The sequence below is a fragment of the Arachis ipaensis genome, chromosome B6, assembly GCF_059453495.1.
Source record: "Arachis ipaensis isolate K30076 ecotype BB chromosome B6, ASM5945349v1, whole genome shotgun sequence".
In the NCBI taxonomy this organism is placed as follows: Eukaryota; Viridiplantae; Streptophyta; class Magnoliopsida; order Fabales; family Fabaceae; genus Arachis; species Arachis ipaensis.
Window position 1 is genome coordinate 66259209 of NC_142441.1, and position 18292 is coordinate 66277500.

Below are 18292 nucleotides of genomic sequence, written 5' to 3' on the forward strand. Positions count from 1 at the left end.
AATGACCTCATTTTAGGCAAGCTCGCACGGGCCCCGCAGGGATTCGCAGCTCGAATTACCCTACGTCGCAAGACACGCATATGATAATTATGTGCGCATATTTTAATAGGTGCGATCATACCAGCACTAATGCACCGGATCCCATCAGAACTCCGCAGTTAAGCGTGCTTGGGCGAGAGTAGTACTAGGATGGGTGACCTCCTGGGAAGTCCTCGTGTTGTACCTCTTTTTTTTTTTTTTTTTTTTTTTTTACGTCGTGCTTACCCTCGTTCTTTAAACGGCGCTATCTTGCACAGTTTTGTTAAAGCGAGTCTCAATGACCTGACTTTAGGCAAGCTCCCACGGGCCCCGCAGGGATTTGCAACTCGACTTACCCTACGTCGCAAGACATGCATATGATAATTTTGTGCGCATATTTTAATAGGTGCGATCATACCAGCACTAATTCACCGGATCCCATCAGAACTCCACAGTTAAGCGTGCTTGGGCGAGAGTAGTACTAGGATGGGTGACCTCCTGGGAAGTCCTCGTGTTGCACCTCTTTTTTTTTTTTTTTTTTTTTTTTTTACGTCGTGCTTACCCTCGTTCTTTAAACGGCGCTATCTTGCACAGTTTTGTTAAAGCGAGTCTCAATGACCTGACTTTAGGCAAGCTCCCACGGGCCCCGCAGGGATTTGCAACTCGACTTACCCTACGTCGCGAGACATGCATATGATAATTTTGTGCGCATATTTTAATAGGTGCGATCATACCAGCACTAATTCACCGGATCCCATCAGAACTCCACAGTTAAGCGTGCTTGGGCGAGAGTAGTACTAGGATGGGTGACCTCCTGGGAAGTCCTCGTGTTGCACCTCTTTTTTTTTTTTTTTTTTTTTTTACGTCGTGCTTACCCTCGTTCTTTAAACGGCGCTATCTTGCACAGTTTTGTTAAAGCGAGTCTCAATGACCTGACTTTAGGCAAGCTCCCACGGGCCCCGCAGGGATTTGCAACTCGACTTACCCTACGTCGCGAGACATGCATATGATAATTTTGTGCGCATATTTTAATAGGTGCGATCATACCAGCACTAATTCACCGGATCCCATCAGAACTCCACAGTTAAGCGTGCTTGGGCGAGAGTAGTACTAGGATGGGTGACCTCCTGGGAAGTCCTCGAGTTGCACCTCTTTTTTTTTTTTTTTTTTTTTTACGTCGTGCTTGCCCTCGTTCTTTAAACGGCGCTATCTTGAATAGTTTAGCTAAAGCGAGTCTCAATGACCTCATTTTAGGCAAGCTCGCACGGGCCCCGCAGGGATTCGCAGCTCGACTTACCCTACGTCGCAAGACACGCATATGATAATTATGTGCGCATATTATAATAGGTGCGATCATACCAGCACTAATGCACCGGATCCCATCAGAACTCCGCAGTTAAGCGTGCTTGGGCGGGAGTAGTACTAGGATGGGTGACCTCCTGGGAAGTCCTCGTGTTGCACCTCTTTTTTTTTTTTTTTTTTTTTTTTTTTTTTTTTTTTTTTTTTTTTTTTTTTTTTTTTTTTTTACGTCGTGCTTGCCCTCGTTCTTTAAACGGCGCTATCTTGAATAGTTTAGCTAAAGCGAGTCTCAATGACCTCATTTTAGGCAAGTTCGCACGGGCCCCGCAGGGTTTCGCAACTCGACTTACCCTACATCGCGAGACATGCATATGATAATTATGTGCGCATATTTTAATAGGTGCGATCATACCAGCACTAATGCACCGGATCCCATCAGAACTCCGCAGTTAAGCGTGCTTGGGCGAGAGTAGTACTAGGATGGGTGACCTCCTGGGAAGTCCTCGTGTTGCACCTCTTTTTTTTTTTTTTTTTTTTTTTTTTTTTTTTTTTTTTTTTTTTTTTTTACGTCGTGCTTACCCTCGTTCTTTAAACGGCGCTATCTTGAATAGTTTAGCTAAAGCGAGTCTCAATGACCTCATTTTAGGCAAGCTCGCACGGGCCCCGCAGGGATTCGCAGCTCGACTTACCCTACGTCGCAAGACACGCATATGATAATTATGTGCGCATATTATAATAGGTGCGATCATACCAGCACTAATGCACCGGATCCCATCAGAACTCTGCAGTTAAGCGTGCTTGGGCGGGAGTAGTACTAGGATGGGTGACCTCCTGGGAAGTCCTCGTGTTGCACCTCTTTTTTTTTTTTTTTTTTTTTTTTTTTTTTTTTTTTTTTTTTTTTTTACGTCGTGCTTGCCCTCGTTCTTTAAACGGCGCTATCTTGAATAGTTTAGCTAAAGCGAGTCTCAATGACCTCATTTTAGGCAAGTTCGCACGGGCCCCGCAGGGTTTCGCAACTCGACTTACCCTACATCGCGAGACATGCATATGATAATTATGTGCGCATATTTTAATAGGTGCGATCATACCAGCACTAATGCACCGGATCCCATCAGAACTCCGCAGTTAAGCGTGCTTGGGCGAGAGTAGTACTAGGATGGGTGACCTCCTGGGAAGTCCTCGTGTTGCACCTCTTTTTTTTTTTTTTTTTTTTTTTTTTTTTTTTTTTTTTTTTTACGTCGTGCTTACCCTCGTTCTTTAAACGGCGCTATCTTGAATAGTTTAGCTAAAGCGAGTCTCAATGACCTCATTTTAGGCAAGCTCGCACGGGCCCCGCAGGGATTCGCAGCTCGACTTACCCTACGTCGCAAGACACGCATATGATAATTATGTGCGCATATTATAATAGGTGCGATCATACCAGCACTAATGCACCGGATCCCATCAGAACTCCGCAGTTAAGCGTGCTTGGGCGGGAGTAGTACTAGGATGGGTGACCTCCTGGGAAGTCCTCGTGTTGCACCTCTTTTTTTTTTTTTTTTTTTTTTTTTTTTTTTTACGTCGTGCTTACCCTCGTTCTTTAAACGGCGCTATCTTGCACAGTTTAGTTAAAGCGAGTCTCAATGACCTGATTTTAGGCAAGCTCGCACGGGCCCCGCAGGGATTTGCAACTCGACTTACCCTACGTCGCGAGACATGCATATGACAATTATGTGCGCATATTATAATAGGTGCGATCATACCAGCACTAATGCACCGGATCCCATCAGAACTCCGCAGTTAAGCGTGCTTGTGCGAGAGTAGTACTAGGATGGGTGACCTCCTGGGAAGTCCTCGTGTTACACCTTTTTTTTTTTTTTTTTTTTTTTTTTTTTTTTTTTTTTTTTTTTTTTTACGTCGTGCTTACCCTCGTTCTTTAAACGGCGCTATCTTGAATAGTTTAGCTAAAGCGAGTCTCAATGACCTGATTTTAGGCAAGCTCCCACAGGCCCCGCAGGGATTCGCAGCTCGACTTACCCTACGTCGCAAGACATGCATATGATAATTATGTGCGCATATTATAATAGGTGCGATCATACCAGCACTAATGCACCGGATCCCATCAGAACTCCGCAGTTAAGCGTGCTTGGGCGAGAGCAGTACTAGGATGGGTGACCTCCTGGGAAGTCCTCGTGTTGCACCTCTTTTTTTTTTTTTTTTTTTTTTTTCTTTTTTTTTTTTTTTTTTTTTTTTTTTTTTTTTTTTTTACGTCGTGCCTACGCTCGTTCTTTAAACGGCACTATCTTGAATAGTTTAGCTAAAGCGAGTCTCAATGACCTCATTTTAGGCAAGCTCGCACGGGCCCCGCAGGGATTCGCAGCTCGACTTACCCTACGTCGCAAGACATGCATATGATAATTATGTGCGCATATTATAATAGGTGCGATCATACCAGCACTAATGCACCGGATCCCATCAGAACTCCGCAGTTAAGCGTGCTTGGGCGAGAGTAGTACTAGGATGGGTGACCTCCTGGGAAGTCCTTGTGTTGCACCTCTTTTTTTTTTTTTTTTTTTTTTTTTTTTTTTTTTTTTTTTTTTTTTTTTTTACGTCGTGCCTACCCTCGTTCTTTAAACGGCACTATCTTGAATAGTTTAGCTAAAGCGAGTCTCAATGACCTCATTTTAGGCAAGCTCGCACGGGCCCCGCAGGGATTCGCAGCTCGACTTACCCTACGTCGCAAGACATGCATATGATAATTATGTGCGCATATTTTAATAGGTGCGATCATACCAGCACTAATGCACCGGATCCCATCAGAACTCCGCAGTTAAGCGTGCTTGGGCGAGAGTAGTACTAGGATGGGTGACCTCCTGGGAAGTCCTCGTGTTGCACCTCTTTTTTTTTTTTTTTTTTTTTTTACGTCGTGCTTACCCTCGTTCTTTAAACGGCGCTATCTTGCACAGTTTTGTTAAAGCGAGTCTCAATGACCTGATTTTAGGCAAGCTCCCACGGGCCCCGCAGGGATTTGCAACTCGACTTACCCTACGTCGCGAGACATGCATATGATAATTTTGTGCGCATATTTTAATAGGTGCGATCATACCAGCACTAATTCACCGGATCCCATCAGAACTCCGCAGTTAAGCGTGCTTGGGCGAGAGTAGTACTAGGATGGGTGACCTCCTGGGAAGTCCTCGTGTTGCACCTCTTTTTTTTTTTTTTTTTTTTTTTACGTCGTGCTTGCCCTCGTTCTTTAAACGGCGCTATCTTGAATAGTTTAGCTAAAGCGAGTCTCAATGACCTCATTTTAGGCAAGTTCGCACGGGCCCCGCAGGGTTTCGCAACTCGACTTACCCTACGTCGCGAGACATGCATATGATAATTATGTGCGCATATTTTAATAGGTGCGATCATACCAGCACTAATGCACCGGATCCCATCAGAACTCCGCAGTTAAGCGTGCTTGGGCGAGAGTAGTACTAGGATGGGTGACCTCCTGGGAAGTCCTCGTGTTGCACCTCTTTTTTTTTTTTTTTTTTTTTTTTTTTTTTTTTTTTTTTTTTTTTACGTCGTGCTTACCCTCGTTCTTTAAACGGCGCTATCTTGAATAGTTTAGCTAAAGCGAGTCTCAATGACCTCATTTTAGGCAAGCTCGCACGGGCCCCGCAGGGATTCGCAGCTCGACTTACCCTACGTCGCAAGACACGCATATGATAATTATGTGCGCATATTATAATAGGTGCGATCATACCAGCACTAATGCACCGGATCCCATCAGAACTCCGCAGTTAAGCGTGCTTGGGCCGGAGTAGTACTAGGATGGGTGACCTCCTGGGAAGTCCTCGTGTTGCACCTCTTTTTTTTTTTTTTTTTTTTTTTACGTCGTGCTTACCCTCGTTCTTTAAACGGCGCTATCTTGCACAGTTTAGTTAAAGCGAGTCTCAATGACCTGATTTTAGGCAAGCTCCCACGGGCCCCGCAGGGATTTGCAACTCGACTTACCCTACGTCGCGAGACATGCATATGATAATTATGTGCGCATATTTTAATAGGTGCGATCATACCAGCACTAATGTACCGGATCCCATCAGAACTCCGTAGTTAAGCGTGCTTGGGCGAGAGTAGTACTAGGATGGGTGACCTCCTGGGAAGTCCTCGTGTTGCACCTCTTTTTTTTTTTTTTTTTTTTTTTTTTTTTTTTTTTTTTTTTTTTTTTTTTTTTTTTTTTTACGTCGTTCTTACCCTTGTTCTTTAAACGGCGCTATCTTGAATAGTTTAGCTAAAGCGAGTCTCAATGACCTGATTTTAGGCAAGCTCCCACAGGCCCCGCAGGGATTCGCAGCTCGACTTACCCTACGTCGCAAGACATGCATATGATAATTATGTGCGCATATTATAATAGGTGCGATCATACCAGCACTAATGCACCGGATCCCATCAGAACTCCGCAGTTAAGCGTGCTTGGGCGAGAGTAGTACTAGGATGGGTGACCTCCTGGGAAGTCCTCGTGTTGCACCTCTTTTTTTTTTACGTCGTGCTTTCCCTCGTTCTTTAAACGGCGCTATCTTGAATAGTTTAGCTAAAGCGAGTCTCAATGACCTCATTTTAGGCAAGCTCGCACGGGCCCCGCAGGGATTCGCAGCTCGACTTACCCTACGTCGCAAGACACGCATATGATAATTATGTGCGCATATTATAATAGGTGCGATCATACCAGCACTAATGCACCGGATCCCATCAGAACTCCGCAGTTAAGCGTGCTTGGGCCGGAGTAGTACTAGGATGGGTGACCTCCTGGGAAGTCCTCGTGTTGCACCTCTTTTTTTTTTTTTTTTTTTTTTTTACGTCGTGCTTACCCTCGTTCTTTAAACGGCGCTATCTTGCACAGTTTAGTTAAAGCGAGTCTCAATGACCTGATTTTAGGCAAGCTCCCACGGGCCCCGCAGGGATTTGCAACTCGACTTACCCTACGTCGCGAGACATGCATATGATAATTATGTGCGCATATTTTAATAGGTGCGATCATACCAGCACTAATGTACCGGATCCCATCAGAACTCCGTAGTTAAGCGTGCTTGGGCGAGAGTAGTACTAGGATGGGTGACCTCCTGGGAAGTCCTCGTGTTGCACCTCTTTTTTTTTTTTTTTTTTTTTTTTTTTTTTTTTTTTTTTTTTTTTTACGTCGTTCTTACCCTTGTTCTTTAAACGGCGCTATCTTGAATAGTTTAGCTAAAGCGAGTCTCAATGACCTGATTTTAGGCAAGCTCCCACAGGCCCCGCAGGGATTCGCAGCTCGACTTACCCTACGTCGCAAGACATGCATATGATAATTATGTGCGCATATTATAATAGGTGCGATCATACCAGCACTAATGCACCGGATCCCATCAGAACTCCGCAGTTAAGCGTGCTTGGGCGAGAGTAGTACTAGGATGTGTGACCTCCTGGGAAGTCCTCGTGTTGCACCTCTTTTTTTTTTACGTCGTGCTTTCCCTCGTTCTTTAAACGGCGCTATCTTGAATAGTTTAGCTAAAGCGAGTCTCAATGACCTCATTTTAGGCAAGCTCGCACGGGCCCCGCAGGGATTCGCAGCTCGACTTACCCTACGTCGCAAGACATGCATATGATAATTATGTGCGCATATTATAATAGGTGCGATCATACCAGCACTAATGCACCGGATCCCATCAGAACTCCGCAGTTAAGCGTGCTTGGGCGGGAGTAGTACTAGGATGGGTGACTTCCTGGGAAGTCCTCGTGTTGCACCTCTTTTTTTTTTTTTTTTTTTTTTTTTACGTCGTGCTTACCCTCGTTCTTTAAACGGCGCTATCTTGCACAGTTTAGTTAAAGCGAGTCTCAATGACCTGATTTTAGGCAAGCTCCCACGGGCCCCGCAGGGATTTGCAACTCGACTTACCCTACGTCGCGAGACATGCATATGATAATTATGTGCGCATATTTTAATAGGTGCGATCATACCAGCACTAATGCACCGGATCCCATCAGAACTCCGTAGTTAAGCGTGCTTGGGCGAGAGTAGTATGTGTTGCACCTCTTTTTTTTTTTTTTTTTTTTTTTTTTTTTTTTTTTTACGTCGTGCTTACCCTCGTTCTTTAAACGGCGCTATCTTGAATAGTTTAGCTAAAGCGAGTCTCAATGACCTCATTTTAGGCAAGCTCGCACGGGCCCCGCAGGGATTCGCAGCTCAACTTACCCTACGTCGCAAGACATGCATATGATAATTATGTGCGCATATTATAATAGGTGCGATCATACCAGCACTAATGCACCGGATCCCATCAGAACTCCGCAGTTAAGCGTGCTTGGGCGAGAGTAGTACTAGGATGGGTGACCTCCTGGGAAGTCCTTGTGTTGCACCTCTTTTTTTTTTACGTCGTGCTTACCCTCGTTCTTTAAACGGCGCTATCTTGCACAGTTTAGTTAAAGCGAGTCTCAATGACCTGATTTTAGGCAAGCTCCCACGGGCCCCGCAGGGATTTGCAACTCGACTTACCCTACGTCGCGAGACATGCATATGATAATTATGTGCGCATATTTTAATAGGTGCGATCATACCAGCACTAATTCACCGGATCCCATCAGAACTCCGCAGTCAAGCGTGCTTGGGCGAGAGTAGTACTAGGATGGGTGACCTCCTGGGAAGTCCTCGTGTTGCACCTCTTTTTTTTTTTTTTTTTTTTTTTTTTTTTTTTTTTTTTTTTTTTTTTTTTTTTTTTTTTACGTCGTGCTTACCCTTGTTCTTTAAACGGCGCTATCTTGAATAGTTTAGCTAAAGCGAGTCTCAATGACCTGATTTTAGGCAAGCTCCCACAGGCCCCGCAGGGATTCGCAGCTCGACTTACCCTACGTCGCAAGACATGCATATGATAATTATGTGCGCATATTATAATAGGTGCGATCATACCAGCACTAATGCACCGGATCCCATCAGAACTCCGCAGTTAAGCGTGCTTGGGCGAGAGTAGTACTAGGATGGGTGACCTCCTGGGAAGTCCTCGTGTTGCACCTCTTTTTTTTTTACGTCGTGCTTTCCCTCGTTCTTTAAACGGCGCTATCTTGAATAGTTTAGCTAAAGCGAGTCTCAATGACCTCATTTTAGGCAAGCTCGCACGGGCCCCGCAGGGATTCGCAGCTCGACTTACCCTACGTCGCAAGACATGCATATGATAATTATGTGCGCATATTATAATAGGTGCGATCATACCAGCACTAATGCACCGGATCCCATCAGAACTCCGCAGTTAAGCGTGCTTGGGCGGGAGTAGTACTAGGATGGGTGACTTCCTGGGAAGTCCTCGTGTTGCACCTCTTTTTTTTTTTTTTTTTTTTTTTACGTCGTGCTTACCCTCGTTCTTTAAACGGCGCTATCTTGCACAGTTTAGTTAAAGCGAGTCTCAATGACCTGATTTTAGGCAAGCTCCCACGGGCCCCGCAGGGATTTGCAACTCGACTTACCCTACGTCGCGAGACATGCATATGATAATTATGTGCGCATATTTTAATAGGTGCGATCATACCAGCACTAATGCACCGGATCCCATCAGAACTCCGTAGTTAAGCGTGCTTGGGCGAGAGTAGTATGTGTTGCACCTCTTTTTTTTTTTTTTTTTTTTTTTTTTTTTTTTTTTTTTTTTTTTTTTTTTTTTTTTTTTACGTCGTGCTTACCCTCGTTCTTTAAACGGCGCTATCTTGAATAGTTTAGCTAAAGCGAGTCTCAATGACCTCATTTTAGGCAAGCTCGCACGGGCCCCGCAGGGATTCGCAGCTCAACTTACCCTACGTCGCAAGACATGCATATGATAATTATCTGCGCATATTATAACAGGTGCGATCATACCAGCACTAATGCACCGGATCCCATCAGAACTCCGCAGTTAAGCGTGCTTGGGCGAGAGTAGTACTAGGATGGGTGACCTCCTGGGAAGTCCTCGTGTTGCACCTCTTTTTTTTTTACGTCGTGCTTACCCTCGTTCTTTAAACGGCGCTATCTTGCACAGTTTAGTTAAAGCGAGTCTCAATGACCTGATTTTAGGCAAGCTCCCACGGGCCCCGCAGGGATTTGCAACTCGACTTACCCTACGTCGCGAGACATGCATATGATAATTATGTGCGCATATTTTAATAGGTGCGATCATACCAGCACTAATTCACCGGATCCCATCAGAACTCCGCAGTCAAGCGTGCTTGGGCGAGAGTAGTACTAGGATGGGTGACCTCCTGGGAAGTCCTCGTGTTGCACCTCTTTTTTTTTTTTTTTTTTTTTTTTTTTTTTTTTTTTTTTTTACGTCGTGCTTACCCTTGTTCTTTAAACGGCGCTATCTTGAATAGTTTAGCTAAAGCGAGTCTCAATGACCTGATTTTAGGCAAGCTCCCACAGGCCCCGCAGGGATTCGCAGCTCGACTTACCCTACGTCGCAAGACATGCATATGATAATTATGTGCGCATATTATAATAGGTGCGATCATACCAGCACTAATGCACCGGATCCCATCAGAACTCCGCAGTTAAGCGTGCTTGGGCGAGAGTAGTACTAGGATGGGTGACCTCCTGGGAAGTCCTCGTGTTGCACCTCTTTTTTTTTTACGTCGTGCTTTCCCTCGTTCTTTAAACGGCGCTATCTTGAATAGTTTAGCTAAAGCGAGTCTCAATGACCTCATTTTAGGCAAGCTCGCACGGGCCCCGCAGGGATTCGCAGCTCGACTTACCCTACGTCGCAAGACATGCATATGATAATTATGTGCGCATATTATAATAGGTGCGATCATACCAGCACTAATGCACCGGATCCCATCAGAACTCCGCAGTTAAGCGTGCTTGGGCGGGAGTAGTACTAGGATGGGTGACCTCCTGGGAAGTCCTCGTGTTGCACCTCTTTTTTTTTTTTTTTTTTTTTTTTTACGTCGTGCTTACCCTCGTTCTTTAAACGGCGCTATCTTGCACAGTTTAGTTAAAGCGAGTCTCAATGACCTGATTTTAGGCAAGCTCCCACGGGCCCCGCAGGGATTTGCAACTCGACTTACCCTACGTCGCGAGACATGCATATGATAATTATGTGCGCATATTTTAATAGGTGCGATCATACCAGCACTAATGCACCGGATCCCATCAGAACTCCGTAGTTAAGCGTGCTTGGGCGAGAGTAGTATGTGTTGCACCTCTTTTTTTTTTTTTTTTTTTTTTTTTTTTTTTTTTTACGTCGTGCTTACCCTCGTTCTTTAAACGGCGCTATCTTGAATAGTTTAGCTAAAGCGAGTCTCAATGACCTCATTTTAGGCAAGCTCGCACGGGCCCCGCAGGGATTCGCAGCTCAACTTACCCTACGTCGCAAGACATGCATATGATAATTATGTGCGCATATTATAATAGGTGCGATCATACCAGCACTAATGCACCGGATCCCATCAGAACTCCGCAGTTAAGCGTGCTTGGGCGAGAGTAGTACTAGGATGGGTGACCTCCTGGGAAGTCCTCGTGTTGCACCTCTTTTTTTTTTACGTCGTGCTTACCCTCGTTCTTTAAACGGCGCTATCTTGCACAGTTTAGTTAAAGCGAGTCTCAATGACCTGATTTTAGGCAAGCTCCCACGGGCCCCGCAGGGATTTGCAACTCGACTTACCCTACGTCGCGAGACATGCATATGATAATTATGTGCGCATATTTTAATAGGTGCGATCATACCAGCACTAATTCACCGGATCCCATCAGAACTCCGCAGTCAAGCGTGCTTGGGCGAGAGTAGTACTAGGATGGGTGACCTCCTGGGAAGTCCTCGTGTTGCACCTCTTTTTTTTTTTTTTTTTTTTACGTCGTGCCTACCCTCGTTCTTTAAACGGCGCTATCTTGAATAGTTTAGCTAAAGCGAGTCTCAATGACCTCATTTTAGGCAAGTTCGCACGGGCCCCGCAGGGTTTCGCAACTCGACTTACCCTACGTCGCGAGACATGCATATGATAATTATGTGCGCATATTATAATAGGTGCGATCATACCAGCACTAATGCACCGGATCCCATCAGAACTCCGCAGTTAAGCGTGCTTGGGCGAGAGTTGTACTAGGATGGGTGACCTCCTGGGAAGTCCTCGTGTTGCACCTCTTTTTTTTTTTTTTTTTTTTTTTTACGTCGTGCTTACCCTCGTTCTTTAAACGGCGCTATCTTGCACAGTTTTGTTAAAGCGAGTCTCAATGACCTGATTTTAGGCAAGCTCGCACGGGCCCCGCAGGGATTTGCAACTCGACTTACCCTACGTCGCGAGACATGCATATGATAATTATGTGCGCATATTTTAATAGGTGCGATCATACCAGCACTAATTCACCGGATCCCATCAGAACTCCGCAGTTAAGCGTGCTTGGGCTAGAGTAGTACTAGGATGGGTGACCTCCTGGGAAGTCCTCGTGTTGCACCTCTTTTTTTTTTTTTTTTTTTTTTTTTTTTTTTTTTTTTTTTTTTTTTTTTTTTTTTTTTTTTTTTTATTTACGTCGTGCTTACCCTCGTTCTTTAAACGGCGCTATCTTGAATAGTTTAGCTAAAGCGAGTCTCAATGACCTCATTTTAGGCAAGTTCGCACGGGCCCCGCAGGGATTCGCAGCTCGACTTACCCTACGTCGCGAGACATGCATATGATAATTATGTGCGCATATTTTAATAGGTGCGATCATACCAGCACTAATGCACCGGATCCCATCAGAACTCCGCAGTTAAGCGTGCTTGGGCGAGAGTAGTACCAGGATGGGTGACCTCCTGGGAAGTCCTCGTGTTGCACCTATTTTTTTTTTTTTTTTTTTTTTACGTCGTGCTTACCCTCGTTCTTTAAACGGCGCTATCTTGCACAGTTTAGTTAAAGCGAGTCTCAATGACCTGATTTAGGCAAGCTCGCACGGGCCCCGCAGGGATTTGCAACTCGACTTACCCTACGTCGCGAGACATGCATATGATAATTATGTGCGCATATTTTAATAGGTGCGATCATACCAACACTAATTCACCGGATCCCATCAGAACTCCGCAGTTAAGCGTGCTTGGGCGAGAGTAGTACTAGGATGGGTGACCTCCTGGGAAGTCCTCGTGTTGCACCTCTTTTTTTTTTTTTTTTTTTTTTTTTTTTTTTTTTTTTACGTCGTGCCTACCCTCGTTCTTTAAACGGCACTATCTTGAATAGTTTAGCTAAAGCGAGTCTCAATGACCTGATTTTAGGCAAGCTCGCACGGGCCCCGCAGGGATTCGCAGCTCGACTTACCCTACGTCGCAAGACATGCATATGATAATTATGTGCGCATATTATAATAGGTGCGATCATACCAGCACTAATGCACCGGATCCCATCAGAACTCCGCAGTTAAGCGTGCTTGGGCGAGAGTAGTACTAGGATGGGTGACCTCCTGGGAAGTCCTCGTGTTGCACCTCTTTTTTTTTTTTTTTTTTTTTTTTTTTACGTCGTGCCTACCCTCGTTCTTTAAACGGCACTATCTTGAATAGTTTAGCTAAAGCGAGTCTCAATGACCTCATTTTAGGCAAGCTCGCACGGGCCCCGCAGGGATTCGCAGCTCGACTTACCCTACGTCGCAAGACATGCATATGATAATTATGTGCGCATATTTTAATAGGTGCGATCATACCAGCACTAATGCACCCGATCCCATCAGAACTCCGCAGTTAAGCGTGCTTGGGCGAGAGTAGTACTAGAATGGGTGACCTCCTGGGAAGTCCTCGTGTTGCACCTCTTTTTTTTTTTTTTTTTTTTTTTTTTTTTTTTTTTTTTTTTTTTTTTTTTTACGTCGTGCTTACCCTCGTTCTTTAAACGGCGCTATCTTGCACAGTTTAGTTAAAGCGAGTCTCAATGACCTGATTTTAGGCAAGCTCGCACGGGCCCCGCAGGGATTTGCAACTCGACTTACCCTACGTCGCGAGACATGCATATGATAATTATGTGCGCATATTTTAATAGTTGCGATCATACCAGCACTAATTCACCGGATCCCATCAGAACTCCGCAGTTAAGCGTGCTTGGGCGAGAGTAGTACTAGGATGGGTGACCTCCTGGGAAGTCCTCGTGTTGCACCTCTTTTTTTTTTTTTTTTTTTTTTTACGTCGTGCCTACGCTCGTTCTTTAAACGGCACTATCTTGAATAGTTTAGCTAAAGCGAGTCTCAATGACCTCATTTTAGGCAAGCTCGCACGGGCCCCGCAGGGATTCGCAGCTCGACTTACCCTACGTCGCAAGACATGCATATGATAATTATGTGCGCATATTATAATAGGTGCGATCATACCAGCACTAATGCACCGGATCCCATCAGAACTCCGCAGTTAAGCGTGCTTGGGCGAGAGTAGTACTAGGATGGGTGACCTCCTGGGAAGTCCTTGTGTTGCACCTCTTTTTTTTTTTTTTTTTTTTTTTTTTTTTTTTTTTTTTTTTTTTTTTTTTTTTTTTTTTTTTTTACGTCGTGCCTACCCTCGTTCTTTAAACGGCACTATCTTGAATAGTTTAGCTAAAGCGAGTCTCAATGACCTCATTTTAGGCAAGCTCGCACGGGCCCCGCAGGGATTCGCAGCTCGACTTACCCTACGTCGCAAGACATGCATATGATAATTATGTGCGCATATTTTAATAGGTGCGATCATACCAGCACTAATGCACCGGATCCCATCAGAACTCCGCAGTTAAGCGTGCTTGGGCGAGAGTAGTACTAGGATGGGTGATCTCCTGGGAAGTCCTCGTGTTGCACCTCTTTTTTTTTTACGTCGTGCTTACCCTCGTTCTTTAAACGGCGCTATCTTGCACAGTTTTGTTAAAGCGAGTCTCAATGACCTGATTTTAGGCAAGCTCCCACGGGCCCCGCAGGGATTTGCAACTCGACTTACCCTACGTCGCGAGACATGCATATGATAATTTTGTGCGCATATTTTAATAGTTGCGATCATACCAGCACTAATTCACCGGATCCCATCAGAACTCCGCAGTTAAGCGTGCTTGGGCGAGAGTAGTACTAGGATGGGTGACCTCCTGGGAAGTCCTCGTGTTGCACCTCTTTTTTTTTTTTTTTTTTTTTTTTACGTCGTGCCTACGCTCGTTCTTTAAACGGCACTATCTTGAATAGTTTAGCTAAAGCGAGTCTCAATGACCTCATTTTAGGCAAGCTCGCACGGGCCCCGCAGGGATTCGCAGCTCGACTTACCCTACGTCGCAAGACATGCATATGATAATTATGTGCGCATATTATAATAGGTGCGATCATACCAGCACTAATGCACCGGATCCCATCAGAACTCCGCAGTTAAGCGTGCTTGGGCGAGAGTAGTACTAGGATGGGTGACCTCCTGGGAAGTCCTTGTGTTGCACCTCTTTTTTTTTTTTTTTTTTTTTTTTTTTTTTTTTTTTTTTTTTTTTTTTTTTTTTTTTTTTTTTTTTTTACGTCGTGCCTACCCTCGTTCTTTAAACGGCACTATCTTGAATAGTTTAGCTAAAGCGAGTCTCAATGACCTCATTTTAGGCAAGCTCGCACGGGCCCCGCAGGGATTCGCAGCTCGACTTACCCTACGTCGCAAGACATGCATATGATAATTATGTGCGCATATTTTAATAGGTGCGATCATACCAGCACTAATGCACCGGATCCCATCAGAACTCCGCAGTTAAGCGTGCTTGGGCGAGAGTAGTACTAGGATGGGTGATCTCCTGGGAAGTCCTCGTGTTGCACCTCTTTTTTTTTTACGTCGTGCTTACCCTCGTTCTTTAAACGGCGCTATCTTGCACAGTTTTGTTAAAGCGAGTCTCAATGACCTGATTTTAGGCAAGCTCCCACGGGCCCCGCAGGGATTTGCAACTCGACTTACCCTACGTCGCGAGACATGCATATGATAATTTTGTGCGCATATTTTAATAGGTGCGATCTTACCAGCACTAATTCACCGGATCCCATCAGAACTCCGCAAGTTAAGCGTGCTTGGGCGAGAGTAGTACTAGGATGGGTGACCTCCTGGGAAGTCCTCGTGTTGCACCTCTTTTTTTTTTTTTTTTTTTTTTTTACGTCGTGCTTGCCCTCGTTCTTTAAACGGCGCTATCTTGAATAGTTTAGCTAAAGCGAGTCTCAATGACCTGATTTTAGGCAAGCTCCCACGGGCCCCGCAGGGATTTGCAACTCGACTTACCCTACGTCGCGAGACATGCATATGATAATTATGTGCGCATATTTTAATAGGTGCGATCATACCAGCACTAATTCACCGGATCCCATCAGAACTCCGCAGTTAAGCGTGCTTGGGCGAGAGTAGTACTAGGATGGGTGACCTCCTGGGAAGTCCTCGTGTTGCACCTCTTTTTTTTTTTTTTTTTTTTTACGTCGTGCTTACCCTCGTTCTTTAAACGGCGCTATCTTGCACAGTTTAGTTAAAGCGAGTCTCAATGACCTGATTTTAGGCAAGCTCCCACGGGCCCCGCAGGGATTTGCAACTCGACTTACCCTACGTCGCGAGACATGCATATGATAATTATGTGCGCATATTTTAATAGGTGCGATCATACCAGCACTAATGCACCGGATCCCATCAGAACTCCGTAGTTAAGCGTGCTTGGGCGAGAGTAGTATGTGTTGCACCTCTTTTTTTTTTTTTTTTTTTTTTTACGTCGTGCTTACCCTCGTTCTTTAAACGGCGCTATCTTGAAAAGTTTAGCTAAAGCGAGTCTCAATGACCTCATTTTAGGCAAGCTCGCACGGGCCCCGTAGGGATTCGCAGCTCGACTTACCCTACGTCGCAAGACATGCATATGATAATTATGTGCGCATATTATAATAGGTGCGATCATACCAGCACTAATGCACCGGATCCCATCAGAACTCCGCAGTTAAGCGTGCTTGGGCGAGAGTAGTACTAGGATGGGTGACCTCCTGGGAAGTCCTCGTGTTGCACCTCTTTTTTTTTTACGTCGTGCTTACCCTCGTTCTTTAAACGGCGCTATCTTGCACAGTTTAGTTAAAGCGAGTCTCAATGACCTGATTTTAGGCAAGCTCGCACGGGCCCCGCAGGGATTTGCAACTCGACTTACCCTACGTCGCGAGACATGCATATGATAATTATGTGCGCATATTTTAATAGGTGCGATCATACCAGCACTAATTCACCGGATCCTATCAGAACTCCGCAGTTAAGCGTGCTTGGGCGAGAGTAGTACTAGGATGGGTGACCTCCTGGGAAGTCCTCGTGTTGCACCTCTTTTATTTTATTTTATTTTATTTTTTTTTTTTTTTTTACGTCGTGCTTACCCTCGTTCTTTAAACGGCGCTATCTTGAATAGTTTAGCTAAAGCGAGTCTCAATGACCTCATTTTAGGCAAGTTCGCACGGGCCCCGCAGGGATTCGCAGCTCGACTTACCCTACGTCGCGAGACATGCATATGATAATTATGTGCGCATATTTTAATAGGTGCGATCATACCAGCACTAATGCACCGGATCCCATCAGAACTCCGCAGTTAAGCGTGCTTGGGCGAGAGTAGTACTAGGATGGGTGACCTCCTGGGAAGTCCTCGTGTTGCACCTCTTTTTTTTTTTTTTTTTTTTTTTTTTTTTTTTTTTTTTTTTTTTTTTTTTTTTTTTTTTTTTTTTTTTTTTTTACGTCGTGCCTACCCTCGTTCTTTAAACGGCACTATCTTGAATAGTTTAGCTAAAGCGAGTCTCAATGACCTCATTTTAGGCAAGCTCGCACGGGCCCCGCAGGGATTCGCAGCTCGACTTACCCTACGTCGCAAGACATGCATATGATAATTATGTGCGCATATTTTAATAGGTGCGATCATACCAGCACTAATGCACCCGATCCCATCAGAACTCCGCAGTTAAGCGTGCTTGGGCGAGAGTAGTACTAGAATGGGTGACCTCCTGGGAAGTCCTCGTGTTGCACCTCTTTTTTTTTTTTTTTTTTTTTTTTTTTTTTTTTTTTTTTTTACGTCGTGCTTACCCTCGTTCTTTAAACGGCGCTATCTTGAATAGTTTAGCTAAAGCGAGTCTCAATGACCTGATTTTAGGCAAGCTCCCACAGGCCCCGCAGGGATTCGCAGCTCGACTTACCCTACGTCGCAAGACATGCATATGATAATTATGTGCGCATATTATAATAGGTGCGATCATACCAGCACTAATGCACCGGATCCCATCAGAACTCCGCAGTTAAGCGTGCTTGGGCGAGAGTAGTACTAGGATGGGTGACCTCCTGGGAAGTCCTCGTGTTGCACCTCTTTTTTTTTTTTTTTTTTTTTTTTTTTTTTTTTTTTTTTTACGTCGTGCTTACCCTCGTTCTTTAAACGGCGCTATCTTGAATAGTTTAGCTAAAGCGAGTCTCAATGACCTCATTTTAGGCAAGCTCGCACGGACCCCGCAGGGATTCGCAGCTCGACTTACCCTACGTCGCAAGACATGCATATGATAATTATGTGCGCATATTATAATAGGTGCGATCATACCAGCACTAATGCACCGGATCCCATCAGAACTCCGCAGTTAAGCGTGCTTGGGCGGGAGTAGTACTAGGATGGGTGACCTCTTGGGAAGTCCTCGTGTTGCACCTCTTTTTTTTTTTTTTTTTTTTTTTTTACGTCGTGCTTACCCTCGTTCTTTAAACGGCGCTATCTTGCACAGTTTAGTTAAAGCGAGTCTCAATGACCTGATTTTAGGCAAGCTCCCACGGGCCCCGCAGGGATTTGCAACTCGACTTACCCTACGTCGCGAGACATGCATATGATAATTATGTGCGCATATTTTAATAGGTGCGATCATACCAGCACTAATGCACCGGATCCCATCAGAACTCCGTAGTTAAGCGTGCTTGGGCGAGAGTAGTATGTGTTGCACCTCTTTTTTTTTTTTTTTTTTTTTTTTTTTTTTTTTTTACGTCGTGCTTACCCTCGTTCTTTAAACGGTGCTATCTTGAAAAGTTTAGCTAAAGCGAGTCTCAATGACCTCATTTTAGGCAAGCTC

At 44.8% G+C, this 18292-nt stretch overlaps 52 non-coding genes across 52 annotated transcripts; all 52 read left to right on the forward strand.

The window, feature by feature from the left end:
* The first annotated feature begins 107 nt into the window (after positions 1-107).
* LOC148558634 (5S ribosomal RNA) lies at positions 108-226 on the forward strand. The gene has a single exon (XR_015889528.1). It is a non-coding gene; the product is annotated as a 5S ribosomal RNA (ribosomal RNA).
* Positions 227-422: 196 nt separating this feature from the next.
* LOC148558635 (5S ribosomal RNA) lies at positions 423-541 on the forward strand. Its single transcript, XR_015890535.1, has one exon. It is a non-coding gene; the product is annotated as a 5S ribosomal RNA (ribosomal RNA).
* Positions 542-738: 197 nt separating this feature from the next.
* Positions 739-857, forward strand: LOC148558636 (5S ribosomal RNA). Its single transcript, XR_015890536.1, has one exon. It is a non-coding gene; the product is annotated as a 5S ribosomal RNA (ribosomal RNA).
* A 194-nt stretch (positions 858-1051) lies between these two features.
* On the forward strand, positions 1052-1170 carry LOC148558637 (5S ribosomal RNA). The gene has a single exon (XR_015891160.1). It is a non-coding gene; the product is annotated as a 5S ribosomal RNA (ribosomal RNA).
* Positions 1171-1363: 193 nt separating this feature from the next.
* LOC148558638 (5S ribosomal RNA) lies at positions 1364-1482 on the forward strand. The gene has a single exon (XR_015889463.1). It is a non-coding gene; the product is annotated as a 5S ribosomal RNA (ribosomal RNA).
* Positions 1483-1715: 233 nt separating this feature from the next.
* Positions 1716-1834, forward strand: LOC148558639 (5S ribosomal RNA). Its single transcript, XR_015891945.1, has one exon. It is a non-coding gene; the product is annotated as a 5S ribosomal RNA (ribosomal RNA).
* Positions 1835-2054: 220 nt separating this feature from the next.
* Positions 2055-2173, forward strand: LOC148558640 (5S ribosomal RNA). Its single transcript, XR_015889254.1, has one exon. It is a non-coding gene; the product is annotated as a 5S ribosomal RNA (ribosomal RNA).
* Positions 2174-2391: 218 nt separating this feature from the next.
* Positions 2392-2510, forward strand: LOC148558641 (5S ribosomal RNA). Its single transcript, XR_015891946.1, has one exon. It is a non-coding gene; the product is annotated as a 5S ribosomal RNA (ribosomal RNA).
* Positions 2511-2723: 213 nt separating this feature from the next.
* LOC148558642 (5S ribosomal RNA) lies at positions 2724-2842 on the forward strand. Its single transcript, XR_015889474.1, has one exon. It is a non-coding gene; the product is annotated as a 5S ribosomal RNA (ribosomal RNA).
* A 203-nt stretch (positions 2843-3045) lies between these two features.
* LOC148558643 (5S ribosomal RNA) lies at positions 3046-3164 on the forward strand. The gene has a single exon (XR_015891355.1). It is a non-coding gene; the product is annotated as a 5S ribosomal RNA (ribosomal RNA).
* A 217-nt stretch (positions 3165-3381) lies between these two features.
* On the forward strand, positions 3382-3500 carry LOC148558644 (5S ribosomal RNA). Its single transcript, XR_015888845.1, has one exon. It is a non-coding gene; the product is annotated as a 5S ribosomal RNA (ribosomal RNA).
* Positions 3501-3734: 234 nt separating this feature from the next.
* LOC148558645 (5S ribosomal RNA) lies at positions 3735-3853 on the forward strand. Its single transcript, XR_015888913.1, has one exon. It is a non-coding gene; the product is annotated as a 5S ribosomal RNA (ribosomal RNA).
* Positions 3854-4075: 222 nt separating this feature from the next.
* LOC148558646 (5S ribosomal RNA) lies at positions 4076-4194 on the forward strand. Its single transcript, XR_015886250.1, has one exon. It is a non-coding gene; the product is annotated as a 5S ribosomal RNA (ribosomal RNA).
* A 194-nt stretch (positions 4195-4388) lies between these two features.
* LOC148558647 (5S ribosomal RNA) lies at positions 4389-4507 on the forward strand. Its single transcript, XR_015889054.1, has one exon. It is a non-coding gene; the product is annotated as a 5S ribosomal RNA (ribosomal RNA).
* Positions 4508-4701: 194 nt separating this feature from the next.
* Positions 4702-4820, forward strand: LOC148558648 (5S ribosomal RNA). Its single transcript, XR_015886251.1, has one exon. It is a non-coding gene; the product is annotated as a 5S ribosomal RNA (ribosomal RNA).
* Positions 4821-5036: 216 nt separating this feature from the next.
* LOC148558649 (5S ribosomal RNA) lies at positions 5037-5155 on the forward strand. Its single transcript, XR_015890056.1, has one exon. It is a non-coding gene; the product is annotated as a 5S ribosomal RNA (ribosomal RNA).
* A 194-nt stretch (positions 5156-5349) lies between these two features.
* LOC148558650 (5S ribosomal RNA) lies at positions 5350-5468 on the forward strand. Its single transcript, XR_015889337.1, has one exon. It is a non-coding gene; the product is annotated as a 5S ribosomal RNA (ribosomal RNA).
* Positions 5469-5699: 231 nt separating this feature from the next.
* LOC148558651 (5S ribosomal RNA) lies at positions 5700-5818 on the forward strand. Its single transcript, XR_015886252.1, has one exon. It is a non-coding gene; the product is annotated as a 5S ribosomal RNA (ribosomal RNA).
* A 181-nt stretch (positions 5819-5999) lies between these two features.
* On the forward strand, positions 6000-6118 carry LOC148558652 (5S ribosomal RNA). Its single transcript, XR_015890057.1, has one exon. It is a non-coding gene; the product is annotated as a 5S ribosomal RNA (ribosomal RNA).
* A 195-nt stretch (positions 6119-6313) lies between these two features.
* Positions 6314-6432, forward strand: LOC148558653 (5S ribosomal RNA). Its single transcript, XR_015889338.1, has one exon. It is a non-coding gene; the product is annotated as a 5S ribosomal RNA (ribosomal RNA).
* A 217-nt stretch (positions 6433-6649) lies between these two features.
* Positions 6650-6768, forward strand: LOC148558654 (5S ribosomal RNA). The gene has a single exon (XR_015890537.1). It is a non-coding gene; the product is annotated as a 5S ribosomal RNA (ribosomal RNA).
* Positions 6769-6949: 181 nt separating this feature from the next.
* On the forward strand, positions 6950-7068 carry LOC148558655 (5S ribosomal RNA). Its single transcript, XR_015889345.1, has one exon. It is a non-coding gene; the product is annotated as a 5S ribosomal RNA (ribosomal RNA).
* Positions 7069-7561: 493 nt separating this feature from the next.
* Positions 7562-7680, forward strand: LOC148558656 (5S ribosomal RNA). Its single transcript, XR_015888914.1, has one exon. It is a non-coding gene; the product is annotated as a 5S ribosomal RNA (ribosomal RNA).
* Positions 7681-7861: 181 nt separating this feature from the next.
* Positions 7862-7980, forward strand: LOC148558657 (5S ribosomal RNA). The gene has a single exon (XR_015889857.1). It is a non-coding gene; the product is annotated as a 5S ribosomal RNA (ribosomal RNA).
* Positions 7981-8210: 230 nt separating this feature from the next.
* Positions 8211-8329, forward strand: LOC148558658 (5S ribosomal RNA). The gene has a single exon (XR_015886253.1). It is a non-coding gene; the product is annotated as a 5S ribosomal RNA (ribosomal RNA).
* A 181-nt stretch (positions 8330-8510) lies between these two features.
* LOC148558659 (5S ribosomal RNA) lies at positions 8511-8629 on the forward strand. The gene has a single exon (XR_015889346.1). It is a non-coding gene; the product is annotated as a 5S ribosomal RNA (ribosomal RNA).
* Positions 8630-9143: 514 nt separating this feature from the next.
* Positions 9144-9262, forward strand: LOC148558660 (5S ribosomal RNA). The gene has a single exon (XR_015886254.1). It is a non-coding gene; the product is annotated as a 5S ribosomal RNA (ribosomal RNA).
* Positions 9263-9443: 181 nt separating this feature from the next.
* LOC148558661 (5S ribosomal RNA) lies at positions 9444-9562 on the forward strand. The gene has a single exon (XR_015889858.1). It is a non-coding gene; the product is annotated as a 5S ribosomal RNA (ribosomal RNA).
* A 212-nt stretch (positions 9563-9774) lies between these two features.
* On the forward strand, positions 9775-9893 carry LOC148558662 (5S ribosomal RNA). The gene has a single exon (XR_015886256.1). It is a non-coding gene; the product is annotated as a 5S ribosomal RNA (ribosomal RNA).
* A 181-nt stretch (positions 9894-10074) lies between these two features.
* On the forward strand, positions 10075-10193 carry LOC148558663 (5S ribosomal RNA). Its single transcript, XR_015889485.1, has one exon. It is a non-coding gene; the product is annotated as a 5S ribosomal RNA (ribosomal RNA).
* A 492-nt stretch (positions 10194-10685) lies between these two features.
* Positions 10686-10804, forward strand: LOC148558664 (5S ribosomal RNA). The gene has a single exon (XR_015886257.1). It is a non-coding gene; the product is annotated as a 5S ribosomal RNA (ribosomal RNA).
* Positions 10805-10985: 181 nt separating this feature from the next.
* Positions 10986-11104, forward strand: LOC148558665 (5S ribosomal RNA). The gene has a single exon (XR_015889859.1). It is a non-coding gene; the product is annotated as a 5S ribosomal RNA (ribosomal RNA).
* Positions 11105-11295: 191 nt separating this feature from the next.
* On the forward strand, positions 11296-11414 carry LOC148558666 (5S ribosomal RNA). Its single transcript, XR_015889368.1, has one exon. It is a non-coding gene; the product is annotated as a 5S ribosomal RNA (ribosomal RNA).
* A 195-nt stretch (positions 11415-11609) lies between these two features.
* Positions 11610-11728, forward strand: LOC148558667 (5S ribosomal RNA). The gene has a single exon (XR_015890599.1). It is a non-coding gene; the product is annotated as a 5S ribosomal RNA (ribosomal RNA).
* A 240-nt stretch (positions 11729-11968) lies between these two features.
* Positions 11969-12087, forward strand: LOC148558668 (5S ribosomal RNA). Its single transcript, XR_015888853.1, has one exon. It is a non-coding gene; the product is annotated as a 5S ribosomal RNA (ribosomal RNA).
* Positions 12088-12279: 192 nt separating this feature from the next.
* LOC148558669 (5S ribosomal RNA) lies at positions 12280-12398 on the forward strand. Its single transcript, XR_015890445.1, has one exon. It is a non-coding gene; the product is annotated as a 5S ribosomal RNA (ribosomal RNA).
* Positions 12399-12606: 208 nt separating this feature from the next.
* Positions 12607-12725, forward strand: LOC148558670 (5S ribosomal RNA). Its single transcript, XR_015886258.1, has one exon. It is a non-coding gene; the product is annotated as a 5S ribosomal RNA (ribosomal RNA).
* A 198-nt stretch (positions 12726-12923) lies between these two features.
* LOC148558671 (5S ribosomal RNA) lies at positions 12924-13042 on the forward strand. The gene has a single exon (XR_015890680.1). It is a non-coding gene; the product is annotated as a 5S ribosomal RNA (ribosomal RNA).
* A 222-nt stretch (positions 13043-13264) lies between these two features.
* LOC148558672 (5S ribosomal RNA) lies at positions 13265-13383 on the forward strand. Its single transcript, XR_015890253.1, has one exon. It is a non-coding gene; the product is annotated as a 5S ribosomal RNA (ribosomal RNA).
* Positions 13384-13577: 194 nt separating this feature from the next.
* On the forward strand, positions 13578-13696 carry LOC148558673 (5S ribosomal RNA). The gene has a single exon (XR_015888915.1). It is a non-coding gene; the product is annotated as a 5S ribosomal RNA (ribosomal RNA).
* Positions 13697-13931: 235 nt separating this feature from the next.
* LOC148558674 (5S ribosomal RNA) lies at positions 13932-14050 on the forward strand. Its single transcript, XR_015889498.1, has one exon. It is a non-coding gene; the product is annotated as a 5S ribosomal RNA (ribosomal RNA).
* A 181-nt stretch (positions 14051-14231) lies between these two features.
* LOC148558675 (5S ribosomal RNA) lies at positions 14232-14350 on the forward strand. Its single transcript, XR_015890254.1, has one exon. It is a non-coding gene; the product is annotated as a 5S ribosomal RNA (ribosomal RNA).
* Positions 14351-14545: 195 nt separating this feature from the next.
* LOC148558676 (5S ribosomal RNA) lies at positions 14546-14664 on the forward strand. The gene has a single exon (XR_015888916.1). It is a non-coding gene; the product is annotated as a 5S ribosomal RNA (ribosomal RNA).
* Positions 14665-14903: 239 nt separating this feature from the next.
* Positions 14904-15022, forward strand: LOC148558677 (5S ribosomal RNA). The gene has a single exon (XR_015889499.1). It is a non-coding gene; the product is annotated as a 5S ribosomal RNA (ribosomal RNA).
* A 181-nt stretch (positions 15023-15203) lies between these two features.
* On the forward strand, positions 15204-15323 carry LOC148558678 (5S ribosomal RNA). Its single transcript, XR_015891270.1, has one exon. It is a non-coding gene; the product is annotated as a 5S ribosomal RNA (ribosomal RNA).
* A 195-nt stretch (positions 15324-15518) lies between these two features.
* Positions 15519-15637, forward strand: LOC148558679 (5S ribosomal RNA). The gene has a single exon (XR_015889055.1). It is a non-coding gene; the product is annotated as a 5S ribosomal RNA (ribosomal RNA).
* Positions 15638-16113: 476 nt separating this feature from the next.
* Positions 16114-16232, forward strand: LOC148558680 (5S ribosomal RNA). Its single transcript, XR_015886259.1, has one exon. It is a non-coding gene; the product is annotated as a 5S ribosomal RNA (ribosomal RNA).
* A 181-nt stretch (positions 16233-16413) lies between these two features.
* LOC148558681 (5S ribosomal RNA) lies at positions 16414-16532 on the forward strand. Its single transcript, XR_015890504.1, has one exon. It is a non-coding gene; the product is annotated as a 5S ribosomal RNA (ribosomal RNA).
* A 208-nt stretch (positions 16533-16740) lies between these two features.
* On the forward strand, positions 16741-16859 carry LOC148558682 (5S ribosomal RNA). Its single transcript, XR_015886260.1, has one exon. It is a non-coding gene; the product is annotated as a 5S ribosomal RNA (ribosomal RNA).
* Positions 16860-17103: 244 nt separating this feature from the next.
* On the forward strand, positions 17104-17222 carry LOC148558683 (5S ribosomal RNA). The gene has a single exon (XR_015890681.1). It is a non-coding gene; the product is annotated as a 5S ribosomal RNA (ribosomal RNA).
* Positions 17223-17434: 212 nt separating this feature from the next.
* LOC148558684 (5S ribosomal RNA) lies at positions 17435-17553 on the forward strand. Its single transcript, XR_015886261.1, has one exon. It is a non-coding gene; the product is annotated as a 5S ribosomal RNA (ribosomal RNA).
* Positions 17554-17764: 211 nt separating this feature from the next.
* On the forward strand, positions 17765-17883 carry LOC148558685 (5S ribosomal RNA). The gene has a single exon (XR_015888517.1). It is a non-coding gene; the product is annotated as a 5S ribosomal RNA (ribosomal RNA).
* Positions 17884-18292: the final 409 nt, after the last annotated feature.